The sequence below is a fragment of the Calypte anna genome, chromosome 12, assembly GCF_003957555.1.
Source record: "Calypte anna isolate BGI_N300 chromosome 12, bCalAnn1_v1.p, whole genome shotgun sequence".
Classification (NCBI taxonomy): Eukaryota; Metazoa; Chordata; class Aves; order Apodiformes; family Trochilidae; genus Calypte; species Calypte anna.
Genome location: NC_044258.1, coordinates 3421409 through 3436047, shown reverse-complemented (window position 1 = coordinate 3436047; position 14639 = coordinate 3421409). Strand labels below are relative to the sequence as shown.

Here is a 14639-nt window from a genome sequence, read left to right as displayed (position 1 = left end):
CATCTTTTCATCTGTTGTGTTTATTTATAATTACAATTTCCTTGTTCTGATTTGCATGATATGTTGGCTGTCACTCCTTTCTTTCTCCATCTGCTTTACCTTCCATCCTTCTAATATAAAATTAGATGTCCTTATCATGTCCAGAGACCATTTTCAAACTGTTGAAGCTAGAGATTTTTTCTTTTTTCTTTTTTTTTTTTTCCCTCAGTGATACCTGTGAAAAAAAGATAATGCAAAGGATGTTATAGTACCAAAGAAATCCTATCATTTTCTTGCAGTCTCTACCGCTTAATGTTTAATCAGCACCTCTGGGAGGTAAAAAGATTATTCTGAAAATACTGTACTTGTGTGAAATTTTAATGTGGAATCTTTGTTTCACCAGGTAATGTTGGCTTACATGCAATAAGGTACTATATGGAAGACATAAAAGGATTGATTGTGCTATTTCTTTTTGTCTGAGCCACTGGTAGGCATTGTAGCTATTTTGTTGCCATGACTAGTTAACACTGAACCTTACCCTGCAATGATGTTTAGCTGATAGATGCTTCTGTATTGTATTGGAGTGCTTTGAGTTTTTTGTAAAGTTTTTCAAGAGCACTGTGGGAATTTTTGCACATTAGGGACAGTCAGGGAAAACTGGAAACTTTTTGCTTTAATTCCTGAAAGTGAAAAATATCTGTTGACAGACAAATTTGGTTTACTTTTTCAGCTGCTGAGCCCTGTAGTGTTTCCCAGGCTTAGGCACATAGCAGATGTTTCTTGTGTCCTTCATAGCAGCATCTAGAAAGACATCCCACACTATACAGAGACTCCTGGGGCCTGTGGTAGCTTCCCAGGCAATGGTTGAAGCTATACAGGTGAAGCTGTAGCTGCAGGAGCTGTACTTCAGAATCCTTTGTACTATTGCTATGACTGTTCATTGAAGTGTTCTACAAAAAAAAAAAAAGTTGAATCAGAATCTTATTTCTAATGCAATAGCAGTCACCTACCTATTGCTTAGCACATTTAAGCACTGTAGCCTCTTTTTATGATATGCAGAAATTGAAAAGCTTGCCAGGTTTGTTTTTTTTTTCAAATGGAGCCAAAGAGTAAAGGCAGTGTAGCTCAGAGCAGCCAGCATGTTCAACAAAGATGAAACATGCAGATGACCAAAGCCAAACAGATCCAAACTCTGCCCAAGTCTACTCTGTGCTAAGTTTCTGTGAGGTTCAGAGGATTATGTAAGACATCTGTGTTCAAACCCCATGGCAAAGCTGGCATAATTATAGTAACACTTGTTATTTTCCACTTGATGGCTACATGATCTAGCAATGCAAGAATGGTGAATTGTGTTCATCCACAGCAAGCTGTTTGAAAACAATCAGGAGTTGGCAGAATATCATTAAATTTAGTATTGGCTTTTGGATTTTCTTGTTTTCTCTTCCTTCATTGTCTTCCCTTCCATCCTCCTCCTTTAGCTTGTTATTTATTTTAAAGGAAATGACCACTTGTGGTTGTGTTACTGATCCAGAAGTGACCTCACTGAAGCTTCCTGCTAAGCCAGCATCCCTTCCTCCACCTGCCATAAAGCACATTGTAGCATTACAGATGTAGGTATTCCAAACTGCTGCCTTTGGGCCTTCTGGTTTGTAGCACCATTCATGATGCTGGCAACTCTGCAGTGAAACACAGTTCTACTTTAAAACAAGGTGGGGGGGTGGGGACTGAAGTGCAGATCTGTTATTCATCAATATTTCTGTATGTAAATCACCAGCAGAAGGGGAATGCATCTGTTCTGCATTTTCAGTGGAACATGGGCAGTGAAAATACCTGTGGAAAGTTTCTTATAAACTTGTTAAAAATAAAGAAGCCACGGCCACGGTAGTCTGGGTATGTATATGACTACTTAATGTAATTTTTCTTATGGGAAAAGCAGAAATTGCCCTTTAAATACAGCTTTTGCCTCAGAGATTAACTCAGAGTGTTGGCCTAGGCTCATTGGGTTGTTCTTCATTGTGTTGTCTTGTCTGAGATTAGAATGAGTTAATCAGATGGTACTTACAAACAAGTTGCACTGTTTGTGGATTTGAAAACCAAAAAAATCTCAAGCTTAATTTTCCTAATGCTGTTCCCTATGATTCTGTTCCTCTGTCTTTTTTCCTCTCTTGCCCTCCTCTTCCTTGGCAGGGAAGATAATGTTCTGCACCAGTTCTGCTGTCCACCTTCGGGGTCTAGTAGTCCATCTTCAAGATAACAGAGAAGCTCGGGGTTGCTAAGTGTGCAGTCAGTGCACCATCTGTGTAGCCCATCCTCCTCTCCTCTTACTGGTGTGTATGGGACCAACACTTGCATGGATGCCATAGGAATCTGGTTCTTGTCAAGTTTGAGTTTCTCAGAATGGCACAGCCATAAATGTTTGCTGTTGATGCTTGGTAATACCCTCTCCATGCTTTTCTACAGCTCTCTTCCTTGTGTCTGGTATTGGAAACATGCAAACTGTACAGAAATACCTAAATTGCACAGTTTATTTTGAACTAAAATAAACAGTACCATAAGACTTGAAGTGTACTGTGAGTTTTGTTGCTGTATGTACATGGTCATGAGGTATGAAGGGTACCAAGGAATGTGATTTCTTTTCACCCAAGCGTTGAGGATATGGGATGGGAAGGGAGCTGTTTCTTCTAAATGTGTTAGTCTGGTTTTACTGTTAACTCTCCTAGAAATTTGTTTTGAGGTTGGGTAAACACCAGCATGGCATTTTATGAACATTACTGTGTAGAGGTTAATTGTTCTTTCTTTGCTTCTTGGTTGTTTGAGGAACCAGCACATTTATGTGGTTACAGCAGATACTCCAGCTATGAGTGATTTCTTTTCTAAGCTTCTTTGAGGTCTGTCTTCTAATTTTGTCTCTGTTTGTCCAAGTCTTATGTTAAACAAGATCATTGCTCATGTAATTCTGTTACCCAATCAATGAAAATATTTTTCTCTAAGCTGTGCCTGAGATTGTCATTAAAGGAATGAACTTGGAAATGAATGGCCCTGGGACTGCAACCAGATAAATGTGAATGTAGCCATGGATGCCTAAGAATAGAGTCCAAGTTACCATTGCCTGAAAGGCCAATTGTTGATTATGCCTCTTGTGGCTCTAAAATAACTGGACCGTTTCTGCTGGTTTGATCTTCCAAACTGAAACAGCCCAAGCAGATAAAAACCAGGAATAGCAGTAAACAGAATTTCTATGAAGAGGCATTCACTAGCCTGAAGCTAGCAAGAAAGAAAAGCTAAGAGGGGGAAGGAGGAGGTTTTTAAGTCTGTTGTTGCTTTCATAAGTTAACATATTACCCCAAACTGTGTTTGGGTGTAGGGTGAGAGGTTGATATTTATTTGTAGGGATATGTGGCACTGAGGATGGGATCAAAGGAGAATCCTCAGGATCAAGAAGGCAAGAACTGTGAAGGTAGTGTAAGGCTCATTCACAAACTGTATAATGTGCTTCTTTATGACATTGAAGGAATCCATATAAAAAAAGACAACAGCAATTATTTGCTTTTCAGTTAGATTTGATGTGCTGTTTCTTAGCACTGTCCCAACATTATCCTTCCTGTTGAATGTTTTCTTGTGCTTGCCTTGGGTAGAACTGTGAAGTGTCCAAGGCCTAAGGAAGAAGCCTTCTGCTTGCAGAAGGCTAATCTGTCTTCAGGATTTTGTAGCAGTTTGTGTCCTTTTTGTGATTGCAGACTGTAAAAAACCTATGGCTGCTTCTGTTATTTGCTATTGAGTGTTCCTTAGTGTCATGTGTTTCTTAATCACTTGGCATTATAATCTATATGAAGTACTTTCTTTCCTACTGTAAAATTTGAAAATTGTGCCTGCAAAAAATGTTTAATAGATTATTGCAGCTTAATACATCCCTGGAAGTGCTCTGGTGTTTACTGGGCAGGGTAGAACATTGAGATGTTTGACTGTTGCTAATAATTTTGGTCATTTACTGCTTTGATTAAGAGTTTCTCAGAGTTGCTTCCCAAAGATAGAACCAGTAGGAATTTCTGACATGTTGACTTATTTATCTCCCTCCCAGATACAAACAGTAATTAACTCTCTCTAGTCGGTGTATGAAGCTGAAACACTGTAATTATTCTCTTCCACAGGGTAGGATTTGTCCAATCTTTCAATAAGTATGTTTTATATCTTTGTGTAAAGGAAAACAAAGAAGAAAGACCCTGGCTAAGCATGAACACCGACACCACCAAGCCTGGGTTCCAGCCCCTTGCCTGGAGGAGACAGCAGTTGATTATTCTGTGTGTGGTTGGAGTTAATGATGCATCTCAGGAGAAAATGAAGTCAAAGACTGAGCAGTGTTATTAGCTGGAACAGGATGCTATCACTGGGTGTTTTCTATCTGGTAGTTTTCCAATTAAGGGAAAATAGTGTCATTCTAAGTTGCTGGCATTTGAAACAGTCTGAGTTGGTATCCGTAGTATCATCAAATCACAGCATTTACTCTACGTGGAGCAAATAGAGAAGCTGACCTCTGCTGCAATGAAAGTCAGAAATGCAGAAGTAAACATTTTCCTGTTTAAATAAATCATGGCTGGCTAAATAAAACATGCTGTGAATCTCAGGATTTAGCACTACAAACTAGGAAGGGTTCTCTTTTAGTTATCAGAGTTTAAAAGCAGATGACCTAGATGCTGCACATTATTATAAAACAGAAAAAGGTACCAGTAGGAATGTTTCTTTTTTCTCCTCATTGCTGGGTGAATTTGCATTGTTTCTGTGAAGAATAACGAGTGTCTTGTGCATTCTAGTAGGAAAGTTAGAGTAGAAAAGGCATTTTCCATGTTTAGACCAAATTTCTTCATTCAGAAACTTAAAGGATTGAAGAAAGGCTGCTGTGTTGGGGAAATACAGTCAGGGAATTTCTCCTTTGGCTCCTCTGGGCACTTGCACTTATTAGGATCAGGCTGTTTTTCTTTTCTTCTGCAATGTGGTATTCTCCTTTGCAACTATAGTCAGGTCTTACACTGTTCTGGGAGGTTTTGTCTAAAATATGCAGGTGAGGCTTCAGTTTTTCAGAGCAACTACTGACTTGCTGTTGCTTTTTGCACGTACATTGTTCCCTCTCTGCAGCTGATTGTGGGAAGTCATTAAAACAGCTCAGAGGAGTGTGGGCTTCAATGGTATAATTTTTATGCACCACTAGATGGAGCAAAAAAACAGTTCAACCATCATAATTTAGAGACCCATCTAAAGCAGACTTAAAAATAACTCTAACAAGCTGAGACAAAATACTGTACAACATAAGGAAAAGGAGTAATCCCCTGAAAAATGGAGTAGGGTGTAGATCTTAAGCATGACTGAAAGCAAGCTTTTAATATTTTCTCTTAGCCATCCCTCCAGCCACATAACTGCATATGCATTGCCACAATTTCAAGCAACACAAGATTTGTAAAGGGTTTGAATTATTGTCTGTAGTTTGTGGCCAAGGAAGTTCCTTGCCTGAGCTGGTGCTTGGCAGGATGTCATCTGCTGATGAGAATGAAGCTGCATTGAAGCAGCATTGGAGGAGACTCAGAGGTCACCCTCAGGAGGTAGGGACCTGGCTGCTCAAAGCCTTCCTCCCCTCTGAAACCTCCTGACTCACCGTTTAGGAGGAGACATTGGTGTTACATCATGATGATTTGCCAAACTGACCCTTTTTGAAGTACAGCACTGAGTCCTTTTTCTCCTCAAATACTGAAACAGAGCTCCAAGTTCTCAACTCTTGCCAGGATTGTGAGCTAGAATTTTTCGATGTTTTTTACAGTAACTGAATAGTTCCTGAGATGGGGTCTAGAGGGAGCTCCAATGCAGGCTGGCTCAGAGCTGTCTCTTTAGTTCCATCCTTACAGACAGGGCCTGTTTTATTGCAGGAAGCTCTACAGGAAAACAAAGCAGGAAGGCATCTGCACTTGCTTTTGTGTGCTGTTAACACTGGAGATGGAGAAGTATTTGGACATGTGGAAGGGTCAATGTCTGTCTATATGCCAGCATGCCCTACAGTCAGTGTGGTGTATATAATTTATAAGTTCCATAAACACATTGTGTAGTTTGGCCTGCCTCTACCTTTCTCAAGTTGTAATGCAGAATATGTTCCAGAGAAAGTGGATGTGTTTAACAATAGATGGGTATTAGATAGATACCCATCCCATAGATAGATACACACCTCATAGATGGGACAAGACATGGATATTACATATCCTGCTGTTAGATTTTTATGTATTATATGTTTTATGCATCCTGCTGTCAGATCTCTGGTGGTTGTATAGAAAGGAATATAAGAACAAGGCAAACATACAGTGATACTTCTGGACTCCAGCAGATTTTTACAAGAAACTAATCCACTAATCCAGTAGGTTTTTAAATAAAGAAATTGATAACTATTATTTTGTAAAAAGCATGAAGCAATTTCAGAACTAGTACACAAATGTTTCTGCTCTCAAAGCAGCAGAAATCTGGTTCACAACTGTTCTATTGAATTGTTTATAATAATTCAGTTAAGGACACTATACTTGTAATTACAGGGCATTTGGCTTGAGGAAGATTTTCTCTCATGTGCAGGTGCATTTCACATTTGCTTCTAACTTCACCCAAAGTACAGAGCAGTTGCTGGGTGGGGAATCTGGAAGCAAGCACAGCTGCACAGAGGGTTTGACTCAGCTGAACAGAAGTGGGATTTTTATTCCTCCTTCTCCTGTGCTGCAGGGTGAAGGGCAGTGCCTTCCTCTCTGAAAGGCTGTGGCACCCCACAGAGTGACCCAAATGGGCCAGGTAGAGAACTCAAGGCTTGTAGGGGCTGGTTCCTAGCTGTGATAGGGCATCACTAGTTCTGATGAGCTGACAAAAGTGGATAAAGAAGAGACAGAACCTAATGGAGTCAATCCACAAAGAGAAACAATAACTGATGAGTTCAGTCAGAGCTTTTCGTGGCTATTTCTGGATCAAATGCAGCCTCTGCTCTCTGCTGCTGCTTGACCTTTTATGACTCAGCCCTGCTGCCATTCCGTGTCCACCCTGTGACGTTGAGATGTTCATTTGCCGACCCTCAAAAGAGTCTTTGGAGACCTTGGGGATGGGAGGGCCTCACTCAGAGTGAGTTATTTTTATTTTTCACAACAAAATGCTTGCAGGGTCAGAAGAAAAGAGTATTTATACAGCCAACATGTTTTGGTTTGCACAGTAAGTCTGTAGCAGACATTTGGGTGCTCTTAAAAATGGCTTCTAGCCAGTAAGGGAGGTTTCAAAGGCCCTGATTAGTATGGTTTCCTCCTTTGTGCTCAGCTAACATCTTTTTCTGCTGTTAATGTTTTACCTTGGTCATTTCTGTAAAATACGAGTTGCTGTTTCCCCTTTAGAGCTGGGGATGACATTAGGGAATATTAGAATTCTCACTGAGCTAAGAAGCTTAGATTACTGACAACCAAACACCATTTTTTCCTACAGTTATGTTTAATTACCTTATTCGAGTGAAAATTTGTACACAAGATCTTTTTCATGGAAAATATGTCCCTTTCTAATATCTAGTGTTTCAAACAAGAGCTGTTGTTTCCACGCCCAATAGGTGTCTCGGGTTTTTTGGTTTGGTTTGGTTTTGCTTATTTGTATGGTCTTTGGCCTGTAGTGGATTTTGGCTGATGGATTTGTGGAACAAATGTATAAAATACAATTTATGACCCGTTAATATAAGCACTTTTTCCTAAAGAAATGGTGTCAGATTTCATTCACCTCTGAATTTTTTTTTCTAGCCAATCACTGGAGCATTGCACACCTGAAAATGAGCTGGTATTGAAATATGTCTTGCTCTCATCCTCAATTAAATTCATCTTTATGGAGAATTCAATTAGTTGTAATTGATATTTTATGACAAGATTTTGCCAGAGGCTGGTGTAGTACGGATAATTAATCCCAGTCAGGAAATGTTACTTAAATACCTTTATTGTGTAATCCTACAAGCAGTATTTTTCATCGGGTGATGTATTCTGACACTGGAGGGAACAGGCAGCTCGCCCACTGCTCACTCTTAGATGTAGCAGATGTTTCTGACAAACAAGTTTGTTTGCCTGTTGGTCAGGAGGTGTCTGATTAAAGCTTTTGGCTGGGCTTTGTTCTTTGTTAGCAGGGAAGCTCTCAGCTGTCAGCTGCCCATGGAAGCCACCAGATTGCTGGTGGTGCCTCCAGGATTCAGCATGAAATTGCATTGCTCTCCACATGTGTTTAGCTCTTCAGAAGCCCACAAAGACAATGTCTTCTGCTTTATAACAAGACTTTATTGTTGAAGGTTTTTTAAATTATGTTGGTTTTTTTTTTAATTTTTGGGAGCTTAATGAAAATGTGTTTGTTCTAGTGCTGCCTCTACAGACTGGATTCCAAGTCAGCCATGAGCAGTAGTAGCTCCTCCCCACAAACAGCTTGGTCAGAATATAGCAGTGCTTCAAGATGAAAAAATACCCAGTGCTTTTTAAAATAAAACTGAAAACAACTGAGTAATAGGCACTGTCAACTCATTTAATGATTTTCATCAATGATGTGAGGCTGATCAAAGAGCCAAAAGGGAAGCCAAGGTTTAGGTGTGTAAGCAGAGCAGCAGGGAGCCTGTCACTTTATTACAGATGAGGCTAAATGAATCCTGAGTTTTTCTTTCATGTTTCATTAGGCACTTGTCTGAGCCACAAAACTTATGAAAAGTCAGGGTAGTGAGAATTATTGTTACAGTAAATTTGACTTTTCTATATACTTTACAAATGTGTATATAAAAAAGTATATATAATTTATTTTAAAAAAATAAATATATCTCATATGTCATTTGCAGCACTTCCTAAACCTGAGCTTTCTAACTGTTGAACAGGAGGCATTAGGATGTGGGCCTGTGCAGAACCCCTGAGCTCTGGTCCTGCAGGTGCCCCTGCTGGAACCCAACACCTGTGCAGGAGAGCCTGGAGCACACAGGATCCATTTGGAACTGGCAGGAAGCACGAGTCTCAGCTTCTCATGTTTGAAAATCAGCGAGCCCCTGTAAATTCATGCAGCACACTTGATAAATATAAACTGCCAGTTAGCTGAAAAATCATGTTTCCCTTCCATGGATCAGGCTGCTCTGTAGCCTCCCCATCCTGCTTCCAGCATGCACACTACTAACCCCTTTTTATTGTTGAGCCACAGACATGCTGATGTAGCTCTGCTTGGGCTTGTTTTCAGATTCTCTAATTGTTTGCTAGTTGCATGTTATTTAACTTACATTTGTAAGCACTTTCTTCCAGAAAACTATGCTTAAAAAAACACACTGTTTTCTATCCAGTAGGTCCGTAGCCTAAAGAAGGAGCAGAGTTACAAAAATATTGTGCTCTTGCAGTGATAAAAAGGGGTTTTTTCTGTGTTAACAAGAAGCATCATCACCTCTGACAATCTGATACAGGGCACTACAATTTAATGGCTGAATATGCTTCTGTGAATATTCCTGTCAATTTTCTTTTTCAGATCTGATGAAATGAATATAATAGATGCAGCTTTACTGAGCTCAGGGAAACAGCACATTGACCATAGGTCTGTGAATCCACTTAACAGCTTGGGTAATTCTGTTATATTTCCTGGGAAACAAAAGAACAGTGCACAGTGATCTATAGATCTTTCCTAAAATCTGCTGCTTCTTGTTAAATGCTGGGCAGTCAAAGAAAAATACTTGTGACACGCAGAGAAATAATCATTGATTGGAAGTGAATGTATTGAAATAGGTTGAAAGTCATATGAATTCTTAAATTGTACTTGTGGTGTTTCTGGACAGCTCCAGGGATGAATAGCTTTGTCATGGTACATGATAAATGAGCTGCTGGCAGCACAGCCATGGCTCATGCTGCCTGCAGGTCTGTGCAAGGGAATAAGGCTCCTCTTTGAGCCTTTTGTTTTTCTGAATGTCCCTAAGCATTCGGGGCATGCAAACTGCAGGGAGGTGCCTGCAGCATATGATAATGTACAGGACATACTCCAGCTGCACACTGTTTTCAGCTCCCACTCTGAACTGGGGATTCAGTATCTGCTGAGGTGAGGATAAGAAATAAATTATTAGTCTACAAACCAACATGGAAACCAGAGGAAGGGCTGTCACTGAACCACTCCTGTGGTGCACCTGTTACTGCTCTGTGCCAGCAGATCTTTTACACTTTGAATTGTCTACAATTGTAATGTGCTTAAATACACCTGGAGGACACATACCCAACAGAAATAGTCTTCATATTTTAAAGGATGAAGTCCTATGTTTCTGCTCTTAGGCCAGTTTGATATAAGATGGGATTCAGTGCGTCACTCTTGGCAGGGCTGTTGCTAGCTGGTGTAGGACGGTAGTAACACTACAGCTTGCAAAGGGACACAGGGTAGCCAAACCCTTGTTTTAAGTTACACATCTATTTTTGGTTTATGCAGCAGCCTTTGTTTTCTGACCCATTATTTTTCACTTAGGTCATCTCAAATGCTATGCAAGGATGCTTGTGGAATTTAGATCCTTTTGCTACCTGAGTGGATACAGGCATGGGCCCCTGTGCAGCAGCTTTTCACTGCAAGTGATATGATTTTGCTTACAGTAGATGGGCAAGCAGTCACACAAAGGATAGCAGTTAGCCTAACTTGGTTACTCTAAGTGCTTAGTTCACAGTAATCATGAAACCTTACACAAAAGGTATTTTCAGATTTATGGCTCTCATAAATACCACTTTCTTTGTAGATGATAAGCAAAAAAGGAAAAGGTAGCTACCTCTGGCTACAGTAGACACACATGAGAACTCTTAATGCAAAGTGAGTTTGTCCAGCCATATTGCTGAACAAGAAGTTTTCAAACACTTCAATTCTCAGATTACATTAGCATGCTGGACCTTTGCCTCACTGAGGATTAAACACAGATCTGGAATCTTTAATGTCTTCAAATTGGATTATATACAATTGGCTGCTGCTATCTGCAGCACACTTTCTCTTCCTTCTATGGAAAACCTCAATTCCCATGTTGCATATATGGGTCGGTTTTGTTTTCATTGCACTAAATTTGAGCTGCAAATAGTAGTGAATCTTGTTAATAAACATCTGATCTTCATGTAACTCTGGGAATAAATGTAATTTAAATAATGGACTTCACTTCTAGCAAACCCCAAACCACATCACAGCAGTTTTTTCAGATGAAATCAGTTCCTCTGGCAAGATATCACCCTGGAAAACAATGCTGATGAGATGTTCAGTGGATAACAAATTCTAAAGTTTGTGTTGTCAAGAGGATGATTCCTTGGTAAATACTGTTTTTTGGTTCAGAGCTGTGGGACTTGCAGCTCTTTCAGAAAACCTGGTAGAAGGCTGAGGTGAACAAGGCATTGGTATAGAAGGCATATGTGACTGATAGGAACTCTGAAACTGTGGTGTCAGACATGGTGCTCAACACAAGGGCCTTCATATTTTGAGGTTGTTGCTGGAGTCACCTAGCTGGTGGAGCTTTTTAAAAATTAATTGTTGGAAGTCATGTCTTTTACTGTAGTGTTACTATAAAACTGAAAATAGAGTGTTTCTTAAAAGGAAGCTTCTCCAAGCCCCCCCAGTTGTTACTCCTGGAGATGGCTCTAGGAATGCAGGCCTCAACTTGGTAAGCACAAACTGACTTTATACAATTTTGTTGTCACTGTACAGAAATGCAGTTTTACTTTTGAAGTTATCTCAAATTAATAAAGCCAGTATGCTTCCTAGTCTGGCTATTTCCTCATGGCTTTTATGGTCATGTTGTTTCCTACTTATTGCTTTTCCTACAGATTTAAAATCTCTTTGAGGCACTGTGATTATATTTTGATTTGGACAGGATGTTATAAAATTGAGAGTTTGGGTGTGCTTCTGTGCTGACCAAATTATGACAGAACCCTCTGATGCACAGGGGGGAGCCTCCTGAAGGAGGAAAAATGAGAGAAGGCTTATGTGTACAGCTTGCATTCAGACCAACCCAAATTCAATTACATTTCTAGTATGCCACATAGAAGTATGTTAAGAGTTTTCCTAAAGCTCTTGTTTTTCTCTCATCTATTTCTGCCTTTGATGCCTTGCAATGTCTGGAGGAGATCTGACAATCAGTTCCCTGCTTAGATTTGTAACCCAGCCTTTGTAACACCTCTAGACCCAGCAGAAAGAACTATGCTTAGGAATCTTAAGTCATTCAAGTCCCAAGTGAGGAAGGAAGGCTTTTTGTTTCCAAGAGCAGCATTAACCATGTATTTAATTGCTTTCTTGTCTAAGTGGTTCATGGAAATATTTGGAGCACAGTGTATCAGAAGAGAAAATTAGAAACAAGAATTGTACTGGTGTTCTTCAAAGTTCTTGGTCCTTCCTTCTGAATGTTGTCTTTTCAGAGTTGAAGAGTGCCAATTATGTATCCAAAAGAAAGGTTTAGTTGAGCTGTATTTGCAGCTTGTGTTTTTGTTCGTATGGCTAATACCAGTTGGGTGTTCTGGCCAACTTACACGGTTCTGCAGAAACCTCTGGAGTTGGGCTGTTCTACTTTTAGATCTGTGGTTATGAGAGGCCACTGGGAGACAGGGTTTCTGAATTGGATCCACACGTGACTGAAGCTGCCAGAAGCATTGCAGGTTTGAGAACTGCTGCCTTTGTACCATAATCTGTGTTAAGATTGCAGTGTGTCTGCCTTTCCATCTTGATAATATTTTGGTTTGCTCGTGTTCCACTAATTCCTGCAGGACACAGGAATGTGTCTGTCAGTGATGCTGCAGCCAGAAAAGGCATTACAGCAGAGCTTTTAGCCATATATCCATCAGGATCCTCCTCATTTCTGGAGCAGCCCAATCTCTTCCTGAGTTTCTGGGCTATGATATTCAAATTAGAATTTCCCACAGCTTGTTTCTTCTGAGGCATTTGGGTTTTTGAACATGAGGCAAAGGGCTGTGTACCAAAAGCAAGTGCTGAACTGCTTGCTCCTTAGCTCAGGGCACTTCCACATTTTTTTGGGAATGTGTTCTTCCTGATGCCTTGGCTGATCTCTGGGCAAAGCCAGGCTCCATTAATGAGGACAGTTTGAGCTGAGGTGATATGCTGGGCAGAACGTAGAAGTGGGAGGCTAAAATTAATGTGTTACCTTGTTACTTTTTCCTGTTAGTTAAGTAACTTAACAGTATTGTGAAGAAGTGATGAAAGGAGAGCAGGCTGTGCTCTTTTCTGTTTGCCATGGAAGGGCAGCCCTAGGAGGAAGGCACCATGCTGTTCAGTGCTGGATACTTTGGTGATTACCTCTTTCACTTGCAGCTAAGACAGGCTGGGTGTCAAGCCATGCACCCTGAAATTCATCAGTCCTCAAAGAAGTGATTTACAGCAATTTCACACAGAATTTGAAGGGATGACTTTGTTTGTCCAGCGTGTAGTGGCTAGAATATCATTTGCAGGTTTGTTTCTTTGGCAGGGTGTTGTTCTGGCTGAGTATGATCCTTCTGCTGCCTTCTTTCTGCCTCTTTTATGATTGGTTGCCTACCAAATGGCAGTGCTAGGTGTCACACCAGCCTCAAGCAAGGGTAAATATTTCCATTTAATGAGGCTGCACTTTGGAATATAAAGAAATTATTCTGAACGTGTGGAGTATCACAGCTTCAGCCTGCAATGGACAGGGTTCCCTTCCTTCTGTGTGCTGCCAGCTCTTATGAAGAAACTGTGACAAGCAGCAATTATTCACTGAGCAATATCTAGCACAGTGTCTTAAATATTTAACATACTATTCTGCATTCCCTTCCTCAGCACTGGAAAGATGGAGTGCTTTGCTGCTTCCAGCACCAAGGGTTTGCTAGAGCTCAGAACTGTCTTTTCTTCTCAGACACAAACGTTGTCATTTGCAGACTCTGCTGTTCAAGTGAATTTCACTTTTCTAGCCAAAAAATGATATATTTAAGCAATCTTTACTTGGGATCAAAATGTGGATTTGCTTCAACTACAATTATTTAATCTGCCACCATTGTGTATTTTCATGCCAGAAGAACCTCTTGGCTTTGCTCAAATTGGATTTTTCTCCTCACTGTTTGCAGGCTGTCTGCTGAGGGGAGGGAGTTATTTGTAGCTCCTGTCAGCAGTAGTGCAGGTGGGACTGTGCTCTCCTGTATCCCCTGGTTAACAGATAATGAAGTAGTTGCAGCCATCTGTGCTGATGGAATTGGACTGCTCCTATACCAATTTAGCATTATTCAGTAGAACTGAGCCTGTAGGGCTGGAAGGTGCCCTCGAGGCCCTGAGAAGGGAAAGCAGCTGCAAGCGTGGGGACTCTCACAAGATTATCCAGACAACATGGTAAGAACCACCACAAAACTGCACACTGTCAAGAGATTTAACAAATACTCTGTAAAAAGCTTACAGAACAGACACAGTGCTGGACTACTAGAATTACTGTATTCTATTTATCCAGTAGCAAGGGCATAGTTCCTATGGGGTTGTTATGCTGGTGCTTACTCCAATCACATTGACATCTTTCTCAGAAATGTCTTAATGATTTACATTGCCACTGTTCCATACAGACAGAAAAAATAGTTTAAATTAAGGTCTCTGTCTGTACTGCTGTCTCCCAGATCAGTAACACTCCTTGTCTATGATCACAGCTAAGGAATGCAAGATTAAAG

At 40.4% G+C, this 14639-nt stretch overlaps 1 protein-coding gene across 3 annotated transcripts in view; it reads left to right on the top strand.

Annotated features, from left to right (window-relative positions):
* Positions 1-14639, top strand: part of IQSEC1 (IQ motif and Sec7 domain 1) — a 329109-nt gene that overhangs the window by 154097 nt on the left and 160373 nt on the right. The window lies entirely within an intron of this gene.